This window comes from Apium graveolens, unplaced genomic scaffold (genome assembly GCF_009905375.1).
Source record: "Apium graveolens cultivar Ventura unplaced genomic scaffold, ASM990537v1 ctg5633, whole genome shotgun sequence".
In the NCBI taxonomy this organism is placed as follows: domain Eukaryota; kingdom Viridiplantae; phylum Streptophyta; class Magnoliopsida; order Apiales; family Apiaceae; genus Apium; species Apium graveolens.
Window position 1 is genome coordinate 37,024 of NW_027419031.1, and position 14,573 is coordinate 51,596.

General features: G+C 40.6%; 1 non-coding gene across 1 annotated transcript; it reads right to left on the bottom strand.

Annotated features, from left to right (window-relative positions):
• Positions 1-721: 721 nt before the first annotated feature.
• Positions 722-828, bottom strand: LOC141702751 (small nucleolar RNA R71). The gene has a single exon (XR_012567246.1). It is a non-coding gene; the product is annotated as a small nucleolar RNA R71 (small nucleolar RNA).
• Positions 829-14,573: the final 13,745 nt, after the last annotated feature.

Consider the following 14,573-nt stretch of genomic DNA (forward strand, 5'->3'; position numbering starts at 1 on the left):
TATTACTTGCAAACGCGTATACTTGCATGAATATTAGTGCGTGTTTTCGCTCTAACAAGTTTTGGCGCCGCTGCCGGGGACTCGGCGTATTTGTTTAGTTTATGTACTTACCATCATTGGTCATTAGGACTCAGTGATTAGGACGTAGTAGTTACTTATTTTTCCGGTTGTGTTTCAGGTACTTTAGCAAGCGTTTATGCAAACTCGTTCTCGTGCTCGCAAGAGGACTTTAGAGACAGCTGAGGAGACAGACGAAGTTCTTGATATTCCGGAGAAGTTAGATTTTGAGGATTCGGATTCAGGAACTGAGCAGAAAGAACCAGTAAACATGGGAGATCGTATTGTTCAAGCTGATCCAGCTCTTATGGATTTTTCTTGGCCGAAAATTGATGACATTCAGTCAAGCATCCTTCATCCGGCTATTCAAGCTAACACCTTTGAAATCAAGCCGGGCACTATTCAGATGGTGCAGAATTCTGTTTCTTTTGGAGGAGCGGCAACTGAAGACCCCAACATGCACATAAGGAATTTTGTCGAGATCTACAGCACTTTTAAGTATAATGGCGTGATTGATGAGGCTATCAAGTTGAGGCTTTTCCCATTCTCACTAAGGGACAAGGCTAAAGACTGGTTACATTCTGAACCAGCTGGGTCCATCACTACGTGGCAAGATCTTGCGCAAAAGTTTCTGGTGAAGTTTTATCCGATGGCAAAGACTGCTGCTATGAGGAGTGCTCTTACTCAGTTTGCGCAGCAACCTACAGAATCTATGTGCGAGGCTTGGGAACGCTACAAGGAAATGTTGAGAAAATGTCCACATCATGGAATGCCGGATTGGATGGTGATCACTGGTTTCTATAATGGTTTGGGGGCCCAATCTTGGCCCATGCTCGATGCAGCAGCTGGAGGCGCTTTATGGGCTAAAAGCTATACTGAGGCGTATAATCTTATAGAGACGATGGCTGCAAATGAGCATCAAAACCCCACTCAAAGGATGACGTCAGGCAAGGTAGCAGGTATTCTGGAAGTTGATGCAGCCACCGCTATTGCAGCCCAGCTCCAAGCGCTATCAATGAAGGTTGATTCTCTGGCTACGTATGGAGTTAATCAAATAGCTATGATTTGTGAGCTTTGTGCAGGTTCTCATGCTACGGACCAGTGTTCTCTTGTAAACGAATCTGTTCAGTATGTGAATAATTATCAGCGACAACAGCAGCCTGTGTCAGCGACCTATCATCCTAACAACAGAAATCATCCAAATTTCAGCTGGGGGAATAATCAGAATGCTATTCAGCCACCATATCAGCAAGGAGTGAGTAAACAGTTTAACCCACCTGGATTCCAGCAACCACAGCAGTATGCTACAAGGCAATCATATCCTCAACAGGGAAGTGCAGCTGCACCTACTAGTGCTGATTTTGAGGAACTTAAGCTGTTGTGCAAGAGTCAGGCGGTTTCTATCAAGACCTTGGAAAATCAAATCGGTCAATTAGCCAATGCAGTGCTCAGTCGTCAACCTGGCACTCTTCCCAGTGACACGGAAGTAGCAGGCAGGAAGGAAGCTAAAGAGCAAGTCAAGGCTATTACCTTAAGGTCTGGAAAAGTAGCTGATACTGAAAAGGCAAAAGAAGTAGAAGCTAAAATTAGAGGTGAAGAATCTAAGCAAAAGGAGAAAGCGGCGGAACCAAGGAAGACTACTGTTGAACACACTCTGCCTGAGGCTAATACAGGGGAGAAACAGCTCTATCCTCCACCACCTTTTCCTAAGAGATTGCAGCAACAAAAGCTGGATAGACAGTTCGGAAAGTTTCTGGAGGTGTTCAAGAAACTTCACATCAATATACCTTTCGCTGAGGCTCTGGAACAAATGCCCAGTTATGCGAAGTTTATGAAGACTATTCTTTCAAGGAAGGTGAAACTGGATGACCTTGAAACCGTTGCTCTCACGGAAGAATGCAGCGCTGTTCTGCAGCAAAAGTTACCACCAAAACTGAAAGATCCAGGAAGCTTCACCATTCCTTGCACCATTGACAATCTAACTTTTGACAAGTGCCTTTGTGATTTGGGAGCAAGCATTAATCTGATGCCGTTGTCAATCTTTAAAAAGTTGGATCTGCCTGATCCAAAACCCACATACATGTCGCTACAATTGGCTGACCGTTCCATTACTTACCCAAGGGGCATAGTTGAGGATGTGCTCGTCAAGGTGGATAAGCTCTTCTTTCCAGCAGATTTTGTTATTCTGGATTTTGAGGAAGATAAGAAGATCCCCATAATCTTGGGAAAGCCTTTCTTGGCTACTGGTCGTACCTTGATAGATGTGCAAAAAGGTGAACTTACTATGCGGGTCCAAGATCAGGATGTGACCTTCAACGTATTCAAGGCAATGAAATTCCCTACAGAAGATGAGGAGTGCTTTAAATTGGATGTGATTGATTCTGCGGTTACTTCGGAACTCGATCACATGCTAATGTCTGATGCATTGGAAAAGGCCTTAGTGGGGGATTTTGACAGCGATGATGAAGATAGCAACGAGCAATTACAATATCTGAACGCTTCTCCCTGGAAGCGAAAGCTGGACATACCATTTGAATCTCTTGGTACTTCTGACCTCAAGAACGCTGAAGGGAAGCTCAAACCATCAATAGAGGAAGCACCTACCTTGGAGCTCAAGCCATTACCTGAGCACTTGAGGTATGCTTTTTTAGGTGATTCATCTACGTTACCTGTTATTATTTCATCTGACCTTTCAGGTAGTGAGGAAGACAAGCTCTTAAGGATTTTGAGAGAATTCAAATCGGCTATTGGATGGACCATAGCAGACATCAAGGGGATAAGTCCTTCATATTGTATGCATAAAATTCTGCTAGAGGAAGGTAGTAAGCCAACTGTGGAACAGCAGGAAAGACTGAATCCCATCATGAAGGAGGTAGTGAAGAAAGAAATTCTGAAATGGCTAGATGCAGGCATCATTTATCCTATTTCTGACAGCTCATGGGTGAGCCCCGTACAATGTGTACCTAAGAAGGGAGGTATCACTGTGGTCGCAAATGAAAAGAATGAGCTCATCCCTACTCGAACAGTTACAGGATGGAGAGTATGCATGGATTATAGAAAATTGAACAAAGCCACAAGGAAGGATCACTTCCCTCTTCCATTTATTGATCAGATGCTTGACAGATTGGCGGGACATGAGTATTTTTGTCTTCTGGATGGTTATTCCGGGTATAATCAGATTTGTATTGCACCAGAGGATCAGGAAAAGACTACCTTCACTTGTCCATTTGGCACGTTTGCTTTTCGCAGAGTTTCGTTTGGGTTATGTGGCGCACCGGCCACCTTTCAGAGATGTATGATGGCTATATTCTCTGACATGATTGGAAATAACGTCGAAGTGTTCATGGATGACTTCTCCGTCTTTGGACACTCATATGATGAATGTTTGAATAATCTGCGCGCCGTACTCAAAAGATGCGTGGAAACTAATTTGGTGCTCGATTGGGAGAAATGTCATTTTATGGTGCGTGAAGGCATTATCCTTGGGCATAAGGTCTCTAGAAAGGGTCTGGAGGTGGACAAGGCCAAGGTGGGAGTCATTGAAAATCTTCCCCCACCTAATTCTGTGAAAGGAATCCGTAGTTTTCTGGGTCATGCGGGTTTTTATCGGCGCTTCATCAAGGACTTTTCAAAGATATCTAAGCCGTTGTGCAATTTGCTTGAGAAAGATGTGCCTTTCAAATTTGATGATGAATGTTTGGCAGCATTCGAGACTCTCAAGAAGAGTTTGATCACTGCACCAGTTATTACAACACCGGATTGGACATAACCGTTTGAGATGATGTGTGATGCAAGTGATTATGCGGTAGGTGCAGTTCTGGGACAGCGCAAGAAAAATCTCTTCCATGTGGTCTACTATTCGAGTAAGACTTTAAATGGTGCCCAATTGAACTACACCACTACTGAGAAGGAGCTTTTGGCTATAGTCTTTGGTTTTGAGAAATTTCGATCTTATCTGCTTTGTACGAAAGTAACAGTATTCACTGATCATGCAGCTATTCGTTATCTGGTCTCCAAGAAGGATTCGAAGCCGAGACTCATTCGTTGGGTGCTTTTACTTCAGGAATTTGAGTTAGAGATCAAAGATAGAAAAGGTACTGAGAATCAAGTAGCTGACCATCTCTCTAGGTTGGAGAATCCCGATTCTACTTCACAAGATAGGACGTTAATCAATGAATCTTTTCCGGATGAGCAGTTGTTTGCAATTCAGGAGAAAGAACCATGGTTTGCAGATATTGTAAACTATCTCGTCAGCAATATAATGCCTCCTAATTTAACATCCGCTCAAAAGAAGAAGTTTCTGCATGAGGTGAAGTGGTATATGTGGGATGAACCATATTTGTTTAGACAGGGAGCTGACCAGATCATCAGGAGATATATCCCGTTCTGTGAGACGGAGGGGATATTACGAGACTGCCATTCCACGGTTTATGGTGGACACTATGGCGGTGAGAAGACGGCAGCTCGTATTCTGCAAGCAGGTTTTTTCTGGCCTACTTTGTTCAAGGATGCTCATCAGTTTGTTTTAAGGTGTGATCGTTGCCAAAGAGTGGAAAATTTGTCAAGGAAGGATGAAATGCCATTAAATGTGATGCTTGAAGTCGAGGTCTTTGATGTATGGGGAATCGATTTCATGGGGCCTTTTATCTCGTCTTGCAATAATCAGTACATCTTGCTGGCAGTCGATTATGTCTCAAAATGGGTCGAAGTTAAAGCTTTACCGACAAATGATGCAAAGGCAGTGCTAAATTTTCTTCATAAGCAAATTTTCACAAGGTTTGGAACACCTCGGGTAATCATAAGTGATGAAGGATCGCATTTTTGCAACCGTAAGTTCACTTCTATGATGCAGCGTTATAATGTGAATCATCGAGTAGCTACTGCCTATCATCCGCAAACAAATGGTCAAGCGGAAGTGTCTAACAGAGAGATAAAGCGCATTCTAGAGAAGGTTGTTTGTCCGTCAAGGAAGGATTGGTCTTTAAAGCTCGATGAAGCTGTTTGGGCTTATAGAACAGCATACAAAACTCCACTTGGGATGTCACCGTTTCAGTTGGTGTACGGTAAGGGATGTCATCTACCTGCGGAGCTTGAGCATAAGGCCTACTGGGCATTGAAGAAGTTGAACCTGGATTTAGATGCAGCTGGTAAGAAAAGAATGCTTCAGCTTAATGAACTGGATGAATTTCGACTTCAAGCGTACGAAAATAACAAAATGTATAAGGAAAAGGTGAAGAGGTGGCACGATAGGAAGTTACATCCAAAGTTATTTGTGCCAGGGCAACAAGTTCTCTTATTCAACTCTCGGCTCCGACTTTTTCCTGGGAAGTTGAAATCTAGGTGGTCTGGACCTTTTATTGTCAAAACTGTGTTTCCACATGGAGCGGTGGAGATTTTTGAGAATGATCCGGACCAAGCATTCAAGGTTAACGGTTAGCGGTTGAAGCACTACTATGGGGACATGCCAAACCGAGAAGTGGTTAGTGACATTTTGTTGACTACTTGAGCAGGGTACGAAACGTCAAACTAATGACGAAAAAGAAGCGTTGCGTGGGAGGCAACCCATGAATTGTTGTTACAGGAACCCTTAGAAGTTAATAACCTATCCAAAAACACAAAAAAATTAGAAAACAGGGGCTGAAAAAAAAATTCCAGTGACCCCCTGAGCGCCCGCTCAGCTTTGCTGAGCGATCGCGCAGCAAGCTGAGTGCCCGCTCAGCTTTGCTGAGCGACCGCGCAGCAAGCTGAGTGCCCGCTCAGCTTTGCTGAGCGACCGCTCAGGGGTCGAGTACCAGAAATTTTTTTTACAGTTCAGAAAAAAAAAACAAAAGAAAAACAAACACAAAAACAGTTTTAGCCCATAAACCCACGATTTGTTCCCACTACCCCATCATTTTACTCCTTAATTCCCAAACCCTACTCTAATCCACACCCTATATATACATACACCTATCCTACATATCTCCCACAAAACTTCCTACACTTAAACCCTTTCACAAACATCAAAAATCAGTTCTTACACACTTTTATTCACGAATCAATGGCACCCAAGAGAGCACGCACTATTGATAGCAGCAGCACAGTTCCTACTGCTGATTCATCGAGGGGTACTGCTGCAAGGCCTCGGTTAACTGACAGAGCTGCGGAGGAGGAGTACACTAGGCTATTGGGTAAGCCGATTCTGAAGGAGAGGGGGGTTTTACCATCGGGGAGGGATGGTGAGTTGCTGCCCATGATTGCAGAGAAGGGGTGGATAGCTTTTTGTGAGTCACCCGAAGCAGTACCGATGAGCGTTGTTCGTGAGTTCTACGCGAACGCGAAGGCCGAAAAGAATGGGTTTTCTGTGGTCCGAGGGCTGACGATTGATTATCATCCTGCGGCGATTCGCCGTGTAATTGGACAGCGAGAGAGGAAGCCCGAGGAGGAGAACTGGAATGAAAAGACTGCTGAGGATTTTGACTTGGATTTGTTTTGTGCGACTCTCTGTCGACCGGGCACAGTTTGGACCTGCAGGACCGGCACTAATGAGTATCGTCACTTTCCGGCGATCGCCATGAACAGGTATGCCCGTGCATGAAATGCATTTATTTGTGCTAATATTTTGCCTTCTTCGCATGCACACGAGGTCACAGTTGAGCGAGCACAGTTGTTGTGGGGAATTCTGAATGAGGAATACTATGTGGACCTTGGTGAGTTTATCTACCAAGGAATTCTGAAGTTTTTGAGGGGAGCGAAGCATATGAACATCCCTTATGCATCTACGGTTACGAAGCTATGCCGAGCAGTGGGAGTGAACTGGCCGGCTCATGAGCAGTTGCAGTTGCCAGCAGCTCCGATTGATTCTGGCACTCTGAATGGGATGCAGGAGTGGACCGGTGGTGAGCCTGAGGAGCATGGGCTGGGTTATCGTCTTCCAGGAGGGCGTCCAGCACGAGGTGCTACTATGGCTAGGCCAGGGCATGATGAGGCTGGTTCTTCGAGAGCTCAGGAAGGTGCTGGGATGGTTGATGCCCAGTATAGGAGGCTTTCACGGCGGATGGATGCCATGTATGAGACGCAGAGCAGGTTTGCTCAGGAGCTTACCCTTGCATTAGGGACTGCTTTTCGAGGCCTTGGAGCTGATATCCAGTGGCCAGTTTTTGGTGAGGACTCTGCATACCCGCCGCCTGATACTCCACCCACTGAGGGTGATGATGATGATGACTCTGAGTAGGTATACCCTGTGTTCCTTTCTACTACTTTACTGAGGACAGTGAAGATTTTTAGTTTGGGGGTGGTAGTTAAGGAATATTGTGTGTGTGTCATTTAGTTGCATATTCATGATAGTTTAGTTCATATAGTTGCATAATTTATGCCATTTAGTTTTTTTTTATGAATGTCATGTAGCTCATGCATTTACCATGATCCCTTTTGCAATGATTTATCGACTGAATTGTGATATTGATGCGAGTGTAGTGATAGCATTAAAGTGATATTAAGTTGTGTAGGTTGATATGCATGCTAGAAACAATTGTAAGTCCACTAAGTCTTAGAGAATGCGTAAGGGCTAGATTGTTGTTATGATTTGGATGTTTTCAAGGTCAATCTACTTATTATGCTTAGAATTCGATTATAGGTTCTTAGTGATAAAGACATGAAAAAGAAAAATTTTGGAAAAAAATATGGAAGTTGTTGCTAGTTGTGGCTAGGCGTCAAATGGCTAGTAGCCGGCTCGCATATGGTGCGAGTAGTCTAGGGTTGAGCAAGATGGAGCGAAACGCACTTGCTCAGAAGTTATAAAAAAAAAAAATTTGCATAATTGATCAAGAGTGTGCTCTTTGGTATTCGAGTTATTAAGTTCTTAGGGGACTTTGTGCCTAGCGACCTAAGGTTTTTAGAGTCTGGGATCCGCTAACCTAACGCTCGTTACATGGATATCATTGTATAAGTCTTTTGTGGACCTCACTCATTGCACGGTCAAATAAGCATTTGAGTTGTAAATAAAAAGCACGATTCCGTAGTAAGCTCCAGAGTTCTTGTAGTGTTGTATATCACTTTGTACCTAGAATTTTTTATTCTTTGTATAATCGTAGGATTGCCTTGAGGATAGTCTAGTCATAGTAATTGGTCTAGTTCCGAAGCATATCTGCTAAGCATTTGCACACACCACGTTTATGGCTGTATGTCCGTTTGCATGAGTTTATTGATCTTTAGTTGTCTAACTGCATTCGTTAAGATGTGACAATTTGGTTGGTTAATTGTAGTAAGGGGGATCGCTGCATTTTCATATAGATTGCATTCATGCATGTTTTTATTTGTTTTTTAGTCTATGACGCTTGAGGACAAGCATCGATTTAAGTTTGGGGGTGTGATAAGTGGCATTATATACCACTTAGAGCGTCTTAAAATGGCTTAAATTGGTATCTTGAAATCAAGTATTTTGTGTATTTGATACGTTTTTCTAGTGTTTATGCATTTCAGGGTTTTAGTTGCATTTCGGGGGAGGAATCATCAAGAATAAGCCTTGGCATGTGTTCACCATTGCGATAGGAAAGAAACGGGCAGATTACGGCGAAGAAACGGAGCGAAATCAGAAATTTTCCAGAAGAGGTCTGAGCGCCCGCTCAGCATTGCTGAGCGGCCGCGCAGCAAGCTGAGCGCCCGCTCAGCTATGCTGAGCGGCCGCGCAGGGTCGGGAAAAAAGACAAATTATTTTAGGACTTCTACTTCTGTTTGGTTTCCACTTCTATGTAATCTGAGTTTTATGGGACTATTATATAAGTAGATTTGAGACGTTTTCACATGTGTGGATTGAAGGAGATTGTGTTTTTACGCAAGGAGCGAAGGAGATAAGGAAGAAGACCGATTTAGCACACCGCAATGAAGAGGAAGCATATATTCTTGTGATTCTTGTTTCGTTGTAACGTTGGATGCTAGTTTTCTTGCTTTGAACTTGTTTACTCTTGTGACGTACTCTGTTTTAATATAATTAGTTTAGTTATTATTTTCTTGTGTTTGTTATTCATGATTTCAATTGAACCCATGATGTCGATAAGTGCTATTATGGGCTAATCGTGATCATGGGGTTGCAATGGATTTATTATGGAATTCTTTAGTTAATTGTTTAATACTTTAGTGTGTGATGATTGCATGATATCTAGTATTGGTTGTGCGTATTCGTCTTATGTGCGTCGCGAACATATAAGATAGGGTGTTAATCTCTTGTGAAGCGACGGTGGATCTTGAGATTTAGAACTTGCCATGCTAGCATAGGTTCATGTACATTGTGCATGATTAGTGGGAACTCTAACAGTTTTATTTGCCCTATGTAATCAAAAAGAATAACTTGTGCTTAAATCATTGTGTTGTCAATTTCTGTAGACATATGGGAACTCAACATAATTGATGACTATTTAACTTCTATCTTAATTGTGGATGCTTGGTAGAATGATATTAGTACAATGAAAGTTGGCTTTTATCAGTTTCGTGTTATTCGATTAATATCATCACTGTCACATGCTAAAGGTAATAACAATGGTTATAGAAGGAAGTAATAATGAAGTTGTGATCTCATGAGTGTTTTATTATTGATAAATTGAAGTGTTAGTTAAGTGATTAATTAAGTAGTTAATCATAGTTAATATTTAATCAACAATTTTAAGTGTTATTATCTTAACATTGAGAAGTAATCATACATTGGTGAGTGAGTTTAATTAGACAATAATTTAGTCTGAGTCTCTGAGGGAACGAACTAGAAAGTATTCTATATTACTTGCGAATGCGTATACTTGCGTGAATATTAGTGCGTGTTTTCGCTCTAACAGAGGCCGAGAAGAAGAAGCCCAAACTAGAGTAGTTAGGATTAGGATTTACTTGATGTAATCTGAATCTTAATGTACTCTATGTTTAATATTAATAAAAATTCTCTTATTCTTTATCAATTTATTTTTGGTTTCTTGATTGTTTATGTCATGATTGCCTTGTGTTTACAAATTAATTAATTGTTAGTTTTCCTGTCATAATGCTTGCAACTGTATGGCTCAATGTTTATGCCTAATCAAAACTCCAGATATGTTCAATGCATTACAAGTTTAACACAATTCACTCAGACAACAACAGGAAATTCAAATTTTCAATCAACAGATATTTTGTTAAAATGCAGCTAAAACATCTATAAACCAAACTGCAGCTCTCCCAAATACAGTAACACAAACATAAACTCAAACACAATTCTACTCAGGTGACTCTCAAAAGAAACTTGCTTTACAAAAGGACAGCAATTTCATAATGTTCTTCAGATTGTTTTGTTGTTTGAGAAGAGAAACCACCAAACATGGAAAATTTATCAGTTTACTGAATATCCCATGAGTATGCCTAATGCACCTTCATGTGCAAAACAGTCTTCACAGACTGAAAGGTTTGAGGATAGTACTCCTGAGGGGGAGCTATCTAAATCCTCTCCAATTCAATTGGATGTTCCTCAAAAAGGAATAACTCCCCTCATAACTCTAGCACAAGCTGCCTTAGCAGTCAAAGCTAGAAGTACAATTGCCTATGACAATATCATGAGAAGGGAAAGTATAGCACATTTATGTGCCAATGTGTTGCAAGACACACAAGGGTTTGAGGCTGGTGTACATGATAGTAACCTAGTCAAATCTCCTCCAATTCAGTTGGAGGTTCCCACTACAAGTGAGGAACAACACCCTATCAAAATCGCAGAACAATCTGTGAGTCAAACTGTGACCCTAGTCACAGGTGTTCTTAATAATTCATTCACCTCACAACTTTAAGCTAATATTCTCTTTTCTGATGACATGAGTATGATTAGACCTATATGGATTACCCCTAATCATATGATCACAGACAACTCTTCTCAGCCACCTCTTATTTCTGTAAGTCAAACTCAACTGAACCTTTCATGTGAGAATAAGAGAAAAGATTGAGAGAAAACCAGAGAATAAGAGAGGCAGGATCCTTCCTGGCAAAAGGAGAGGTAGATGAGTGTATGAATTTAGTAATCCTTGTGAGTGAACTCTGACTCTCAAAAGTCATGATACTAGTGCAGTGAGAAGTAGTGAGACTACTTATTCAAAAGAACAGAGAGCTTAGGATTATTTTTTCTGGCATACCTTTTATGCAGGTCCAAGTGAAACCTCTGTTCTATTTGATAAACTCATCACCATAAATCTCACTGAAGCTTGAAGCTGCAGACAATGTTCTAAATGGACAATGACAGTAGTTTGAACAATATGCATCTAGCTGGATCTTTCTACCTTGAGATAATGTCAAAAAGGGGGAGAATATATCTAAATGCCTGCCAAAACAGCCGATGGATGTTGCCAGATAATAAAATATTCTATTCTTCATAGGGGGAGAGAAAAATAATTTTAAATGCAACTCAACAAAAGAAGACCAGATGGGAAGATTGGTTTCTGCATTTAGTTAAAGTTTTGACATCATCAATCAGAACTTGTGCATAATTTCATAATGAACAAGTTGGGGGAGATTGTAATATATAAATTGATGATGTCTAAGATTACTGGATATTAGAATGTCATTAGCATCTCTGATCATAGTATGAAGCAAGTCAAATGGACATCTGATTTGAGTAGAAGATTAATGAACAACTATTTTCAGTAATCTGTTAAGCTTGGGGTCAACCCTGAGTAAGTTGTATTGTTATCTAAATTTGTATTTTGTACTTGTAACAATTAAAGTCTGTAAAAATGCAAACGAGCAGACTGGAGTCTTTTTCCTAAAACAGTATCAAGCCTAAGAATTCTATATGGAAGAAGATCAAGAAGATCATGCCTCAGAAGAATTTTGAAGAAGCTTGGAGTTGAATAAATCTGTTTGGAGAAAAATACCCTCTGTCAAGATCTCTACAAGTCACATATTTAATGTTATAGAGAAGTCATTCGAGAACTCTGGAATGGCTTATCGAGAAGTCATTCAAGTTTCAGAGAGTACCGACGGATGAGGAACATCCATCGGAATAGTAGTTTGGCTAGTCGACGGATGATTGCTGTTAGGCACATCCGTCGGGTTGCAATCACTACTCGACGGATGAGCAATATCCACCGGGATAGAAGAAATGAATGAATTCAGAGTGGAGAAGTCAGGAAAGCTACTAGAGAACTCAGGAAGATATCGACAAGCAAAATTAAAGAAATGAATATTGGAGATATCAACAAGTCATTCTTTCACTAGAAAACTTAGAGTTATCGACAAGTCTACATTCAGTAGAGAACTCTGAGTTATCGATAAGTCAAAGTGAAGATGTGAAGACTAGAGATCTCGACAAGCTGAAGACCTCTACAAGCCAAACTTAATATGGAGTGCTAGAGATCTCGATAAGCCTATGTACTTATCGAGATGTCAAGTGTTCTATTAATTTAAACTGGAGATCTCGAGGTATAGTCTCAAAGTACAGAATTGCAGATCAGTTCAATATCCAAGATAAACAATCAACAAACAATCCAACAGCTGGATTGACAAGTCTAAAAAAGCAGCTTGAAGAGTGTGCAAGATCAATGGCAAAGATTAACTGACAGAGGAAGATTAAAGTGAATACGGGATGCTAAAGATATGCTAAGCCAGAAATGGAAGATTTGCTTTTCTATAAATAGAAATGACAAATGACAGTTTAGAAAAGCTAATAGCATATTTATTATCCACTGTGTAAACCAGCAGTTAACTGAGTTATAAAGTTAACACTGGTCTTTTAGTTAGTGGTAACAATTTAGATCAAATCTCTTGTATCACTCTCAAGAAGAAGCTAGGCTATTTAACATCAAAGAGCTTAGAAATGTTGTAGCAAAACAGTCTTAATTTTTAATATAAAAATTAAGTGAGTTTTGAAGATATGTGTTCTTTATTTCTGCAAGTTTAGATTCTGCATGAACACTTTTCTATACAAGATTTAATTTACTTTTTTCAACCATTAACTTTCAAGAAAAGCCTAAAATCAGAAAAACGCATTCACCCCCTCCCCTATGTGTGTGATTCATTACCTAACAGTTCTATAAAGTAAACACTGGATGCTTTGTTTTAGAAGTAACAAATAGATCTGAAAAATCTTGTAACTCTCAAGAGAGAAGCTGAGTTTTTAACATAACAAGAACCCAGAAATTTGTAGCAAAAAATATACTTGATTTTAATATAAAATTAAGTGAGTTTTGAAAGATAAGTGTGTTCATGTGCATGTTTTAATTATTATGTTAAAGCATATTATCTCTACTACACAGATCACTTTGTTCACCATCTATAAAAGTTTAAAAAGCCACTAAAGTTGTTTAAAACACATTCACCCCCTGTGTTGTATTCATTACCCAACAGGGTGTCCTCGTTGGGAGACTTCGGAGTATCCCGCACTTTGCACCCAAGAGCTTGAGATCACTTATCCTACAATTTGGTTGGACATCATCGGCGAACATTCTTAAAGCTAGTAGAATACGGTTTACAGTAGGTTTCCTATTGGGCCTCGGGACAAGAGATCTAAGCCCATTAAGTTTCTTATTCCCCAAGAATTACGTTGACTTGATTCCCTATAAATAGGGATACGTAGGCAAATTGTAGGGGGTCGGAAGCGAGAGCGCAAAGGAGCCACCACTAACCCTAAGCAATCTCAACCACCAATAATTATAAACACCAAACACCGTTCATAAAATCGACGATTACTGTTCACGTTTCCCGACGAAGAACCACCATCACAAATCTTGTTTCCAGCTACGAACCTCAAATTTGTTGTTACCAAATATCTTCGTCAACACTTCATTTCAACAAGTCAACCCGTGTAATCCGCCTCGTCCCGACACGGCATTATCACGTGCCACCTCCACCTGTAATTAAATACTATATATATAACCCGTTTAACCCGTCTAATCCTGCGAGTTGTTCACGATTGAACTTTCATGAACCGGCCCGAGTCCGGCACGACTCGTCTTATTAGGCGTGCAGTACACGGGTTTAGAAATAACCAAATCACCCCTCCTGAAACTCGGCACGACTCGTCTGGCCGGCTCGTTTAACAGGCTCTACTTGCAAGCTTCAAACTAATTTTATGCATGTGTTATTTGTGCTTATGGGACATGCTTGTCCAGAAATGCCTGAGCTAGATTGCTGAAGCTTACACGAACTGAACTAGATGCAGCATACCTTTTAACAATATTCACCACTTTTGGTTTCAGAACATCGTCCTGGTTCGATTCATCACATAGATAGTAGAGCGCAGCAATTGCATAGTGACCTATGAATATGATTTAAATCATCAAGCCATTTAAGGATCCAACTCATATAGAATGATTATATATTAGAATGTCTTTGTTAATTATAAGCAGAAAGGCAGTATGTTGATTTCCCTCATCATGAATTCTGATAGCAGATAAAAGTTTCAGATGTTGAGTGCCTACAGCTATGTTACTCAACACATGTTTACTCGGAGATTTGTTTGCAAAATACTTTCTCGTCCCAATTTATATATTATGTTTGATTTTTTTTACGGTCAAATTCATCAAATTTTGACTGAAAATTTC